At 46.3% G+C, this 5759-nt stretch overlaps 1 non-coding gene across 1 annotated transcript; it reads right to left on the reverse strand.

Annotated features, from left to right (window-relative positions):
* Nucleotides 1-4811: 4811 nt before the first annotated feature.
* Nucleotides 4812-4918, reverse strand: LOC138499020 (U6 spliceosomal RNA). Its single transcript, XR_011279076.1, has one exon. It is a non-coding gene; the product is annotated as a U6 spliceosomal RNA (small nuclear RNA).
* Between the last annotated feature and the right edge of the window lie 841 nt (nt 4919-5759).

A 5759-nucleotide genomic window follows, 5' to 3' on the forward strand; every position in this document is an offset into this window, starting at 1 on the left:
TAGGAGCTTCCCAGGCCACTACATGGAGCCAGTATGCCCAGAAGAGGGCCTACAAATGCAGCAATGGTGGGAAACAGCTGAAAATCCACAAGCATGTAAGCAGATCTGCTTACCCTCCAAATATCCAGCAGCTCTGAGTTCAGGAACAGAGTTTCACCTATACATTCCTTCTGCCAGCCCACCAATCCCATTAGGGGATTTAAAACAAAAGTATTGGTGGCCAACCAATTAGGTGGGCCTAAAAAACCGCCAAACACTCAGGTGCATATTCACAGGAAGTGTAATGGCCTGCCCAAGGCCATGAGCTGATCTAAAGCAGTCGAAACCACCCTGGAGGCTGCTATCTCGGGCTCACAAAGAGCCTCTGTGTCAAACAACCATTTTAAGGCCTGCCTCGTGGTTTTCCTGAACAAAGGAAGTCCTCTAAACAAAATGGCTGAGAGTAGGACTTAAAAAGACCCATTACTACCCCAATGACTGCCATAAAGGCACATTGGGCTACTAATGAAGTAATTCGACTTGCACCCCTGGTGAAGCCAAAACTAAATATAATACGCCTACCCCGTAAAACCAATGTATGGTAATAAAATCACCCTAGGGCAGAAATGGGGTGCTTGTGAGGCAACCCTTGTACTGGGCACCTTATGGGTGACCCCATACCATATACCTTAAGTATGGAAAAAAAGAATATAGTGGCAGGGGTACTTTAGCAGAAGTCCCTCTGACAACCAAAGTAAATTAAACTCCAAAAAAATAAAGAGGGAAAAAACAAAAAGAGTAGAGGTAACATAACAGGAGACTGCAGAACCCCAAAACATTGGATTCTACTGGAACAGTGTTGGATGTGGCTGCACTATGAGGAATGTGGGCTATAATATTATGTCACAGGCACAAGTGAAAGGACACACGTGAAATATCTTGGGTTGGTAATGCCAGGCATGTGGTGGGAGAACCTGGTATGTAGAGAGAGTAGTCAGCATACCATGTAAGGATCTGGACATAGGATGGAACACCAAAACAATGGGCCTCATAGCAAGTCTGGAGGTCCAGAAATGAGGGTGCCGGTAGCAACGTACTGGCACCCTTTCCAGACTGCCAGACTACAAGAATGCCTACAGGGTCAGCCGGTGCTCCCAGCAGGTCTGACCTACCGGGAGCACCAGCCCCTGCAGGTATGGTTTTCACAGAAGCACTGAAACAGTGCCGGTGCTTCCGAGTCCCCATTCCCGACTCCACCGAAATGGGGACTTACAGTTCCCGTCACCTGATATCCCGGGCCGCCAGGGCTTGTAATATCCCGTTGGCACTGGGATATCAGATGGCGGAAACGGTGCTACAAGGTCGGCAGCAACCCGCCGGTAGCACCAGCGGGTTACCGCCGACCTCGTAATGAGGCCATACCTACACCGGTCTGTTGGCAGCTAACAATGATTGTCAGAAATGTAAAAATACTGTACCATTTTACAGGACTTGTTCCATTGATATTAAAGAATGTATGTTTTTGGTTCGACTAAGTATTCCATTCACTGTAGATACACCTTTAATAATCCTTGAAAAATGATATTTTCTTTTGTTTTAAAAGGCGTTTTAAAGAATATTTTATGGGTCACTTCATCTGTTTATTAAGGCTATGTAAAATAAAATACGTGCGGTGCTGTATTGAATCCTTTAATATTAACTAAACATTATCCTGGGCCCATTATTAAAGCCAATTTGACACTGGTTATGTTAAGAATGTGTAGTTTCCGCTATTAACGGGCCAAGTATGAACGGCAATGATTGCATGGGACTAAATGGGGGCGGGGGGCAATGAGAGGTTAGACATACAGCCTGTGGGTGTTATTTAGCTATTTACCCCCCCATTTACCACCCATGGCCATGCTAATCCAGACCGCCATTCACACCCGCTACTTGTCCCTCCCTGCCCAAAACACACTCTCCACAGATCTCTTTGGGCTCGTTCTGGCCTGGCAGTAATATCAATGTTTGTTCTGCACGGAGCCTGGCAATGTTATTTCTAAGCAGTCTGCTGAGAAGTAATTGCTTAATAGTGGCTGTAAATTAGCTCCTTGTGTAATAGAAAGGTATTTAAAACTGTGCATTCAGCTACTTCATTTATAAGCCATATGTGTGTCCTCATGTCTGTTCCTCGCACTGAAGTCCTGTTAAAAAACATGAAATGGCAAAGGCAATAGTTTTGCTTGCGTACAGGTGCTAGACAGGCCTTTGTCAGGCACCAGCATCATCTTCCATGTGCTCACACCCTTTTTGGGTAACACCCAATCTGATCGAAAAAAACTGACCGTGTGGCCGTTTTGATCGAATTGGGTGTTACCGTTTTGTTCGAATAGAAAAATACCGAACACGAGGAGCGGGGGCTGCGGGGGTTTGCCATGTTTAGTATTTGGGGGGTTCGGAGGTGCAGGGGTGTCCCCCGCTTCCTTACCATTTGCGGCGGGGGACAAAAAAAACAAAACAATGAACGGTCAGAACGGAGGGCCGAGCAATAACCCAGATCCCATTTTACAGCCGTTTAGATCTTATGAGCAATGCTTGTTAATCATCACCATTGGGCTCTAAATGCGTTGAAGCTTGCGTATTGTGACCTCGCAGGGGATAGCCAGACCTTCACCTGCAAGAGAATAGAAAGGGCCACAAAGGAGGTCATTACTGGAAACAATGCTGTAGAAACTACTGCAGGTGCACACACACGGCCTTTGATGTGCATTCATAATGATCACCATGTTGTAATGCCCCTCCAGGGCCCGCATCCTTGGTCATTCTCTGGGCTGCATGAATGAACACCGCAGCTTGCAGCGTCTGTGGTGCAAGGCCGGCTTCTCCAGGCCCTCAGCCTCAGCACATTTATTACTGGTCGGGCTTGGGCCCCACAGGTCCATAAAGCCAATAACGTCTTTGAGATAGGACACTGAAGGCAAAGGGGCTCAAATGAACTGGAATTTTTGTGAGGGTACTCCTATAAACTACTAAAAACAAATTATAAAAATCCACTGGTGGCTTTGAGCTTCAGAAAAGTGTTTCACTTTCTGTTTAAGTCTGTGGTGCTTTATATTAAATTGAAGGAAGTTACATTTAGCAAACAATATTGTGTCACAGCATGTGGGCATTCCAATTTTAAGGTTTCACTGGCCAGAAGGCCAGGTTTAATGACTCGAGCATTCGCTGTTTTGTCTGCTGCAGGCGGGGACAGTGGGCCTCATTACGAGGTTGGCGGTAACCCGCTGGTACCACCCAGTAACACAGTTTCCGCTGCCTGACCTCCTGGTGCCACCAGAACATTACAAGTCTCATCTTCCCGGGAAGTCAAGCGGTGGAAAATATTAGCCCCCATTCCTGTGGGGCTTGGAAGCAACAGCACCATTGCTAATGGTCCTGGTGGTTCCGTGACAACTCTGCTTTCCGGGGCCGTTGCGCCCGGCAGGTCAGCAGTGTTGTAGTCTGTCGGTCCAGGAACGGGTGCTGGTACGATGCTACCAGCACCCTTATTCCCAGTCTGGAAGACTTGTAATGAGGCCTAGGGTCAGGGCCTTATTTTCAGTTGAAATAGGTCTCAAGCCTTAGCCCCCTCCTATCCCACAAGCAGCTGGCCTCAGTTGTCAGTCTTAGGAAAGCAAAATACTTATTTATTCAGGCCATTTTTTGTTTGCTTTCCACCGCGCGTACATTACAGGCTGCCTTTGCTGGTACCCTCATGCTATCACCCTCCCCAGGCCTCCTGCAGTATCCATCGACGTTCTTATCACCTCTGTTCCCTTTTAACTCTGGTTTCCTGTACATTTACCCCTTGTTGACAAACAGTGATAAATAGCTTTTCGGTGGGTATTTAGTGTTGGCTGCCTGTTCCATGGTCATGTGCAGCTATTAACCCCCTCCACGCCTTCCTTTATAAGTACATTATAACTAGCGCTCCCATGTTTTGCTTTTTTTAATGATTTTTTACACACAAATTCAGACGGAAATCTCTTTCTTTCCTTTCTGTACTTATTTCTAAAAAAAACGTGGAAGTTCATGTGCCTTTAGCTTGTCAATTAAGCGCTGCAGACCAAATAAATGGCTGGAAAAGTGTTTTATTTCCCTTTAACTTTATTAAAAGGACTACAGAGATGTTTATCACGTCAGTGTAAGGAGCAGCTGTTTTGTTTTTAAGGTGAAATGTTATAGGGATCTTAACTTGATGTGCAAGAACCCAGTGCTATGAGCTACCCATCGCAGGCCTCAAAGCGCTGCATTTTTATTGTGCGTTAATAAGGAAAAGCACCCGTTGCAAATATTTTTGAAGCGAAAATATAAATGTGGATACAGATAAAATGCGTAAAAAATAAGGATGTATTCAGATGAAAATGTAAAAATAAATATAAAACCGAAAGCCTTAGCTATAACATGTGAAAGGTTTTCCCAGGTGTAGTCTGGCCGACCCCTCCTCCACCAAACACCCCCCCAAAGCATCATGTTGCCATGGGCCTGCAGGGGTGTCCCAACGTATCTTCAGCCGCCCGGGCTGCAGGGCTGCAGGGCCCAGGAGAAACCCGGCTAACAGCACATATTAAAGGGGGCCGCCCCCTACCAAAACCTGAAAACCTGTGACTGCTGGGCCTATTGTATATTATTAACGCATGGAGGGGAGCAGAGATGTTCAGCAGTGAAGAAAGAGTACTCCTATATCTAGGCCCAATATACCGTCCAAAAAAAGCAAACTAGACGGCGAGATTTAAGAAGAGCTACACTATATGCATGTAGCTCATACATTACATAATAATAGTACATACACAGTGTGGTAGATGCACAGGGCGCAAAATATGGAACGCTTCACGAATTTGCGTGTCATCCTTGCGCAGGGGCCATGCTAATCTTCTCTGTATCGTTCCAATTTTAGTATATGTGCTGCCGAAGCGAGCACAAACTGCTAGTGAAACGAGCTTCTATATATGGCTCTAATTTCTGATGATCTCAAAGTGAGGGTGTGCTTATCGGAAGTATGTGAAGAGTGGCCCATAACCTCGGATGCATTACTTTACCTATGCCCTGTTCATAAACTAAGAATTTCTTACCACATGACTCAAAATCCGCAGTTTTTATAGGAACGTGTCCTATCAGCTTTCCAAAGCGAGTTGCATCATGGGTATGCAAATATTCGCCATAGCATTCGCCACGCGGCGGAACCCTGTCTGGAGCAGAGCGCCGAAGTATCGCGCGATCTGCGCATGCGCGGACTTCTTATTCGGAACAGTCAGGCGCTCCCACCCGACCTTTGCTGAGGTGTTTTGAATAAAGTTTGATCAAAAACGTGCTGCACTTTACAGCCGCTTGAAATAACGAGTACAAATGCAAGCCAATGGTCGGCACTAGAATTGACGGGGTCCCTGCCCCACAATATGCATATTTAGTGACATCACAGAAAATGACGTCAAGGTTGAGGGGATAATGAGAAGTTGCATTTAAAGAAGTTGCCTGAAGTAAGGCGATATGTCCGGTACGAGTGATCATGTGTCGTGGCACATGGAAATATCACGAGTGAGGTTTTTTTTGGGCGTATGGAGCATTGAACAGTGTGAGCTGGCTCAGTTGTATGGACTCCTGATTTTGGCAGCACATCCTCAGTGAGATAACACGATTTCACCGGAAGCACACAGTTTGGCTACGAGTGAAGCCAGGATTTGAAACTGTCAGCAACTCATGCACTTGAACACATATCTTCCCCGCTGCCAGGGCTGGCCTTAGGGCAGGCTGGGCCGGGCAAC

The sequence above is a fragment of the Ambystoma mexicanum genome, chromosome 5q (genome assembly GCF_040938575.1).
Source record: "Ambystoma mexicanum isolate Mex_15411 chromosome 5q, UKY_AmexF1_1, whole genome shotgun sequence".
Lineage (NCBI taxonomy): Eukaryota > Metazoa > Chordata > Amphibia > Caudata > Ambystomatidae > Ambystoma > Ambystoma mexicanum.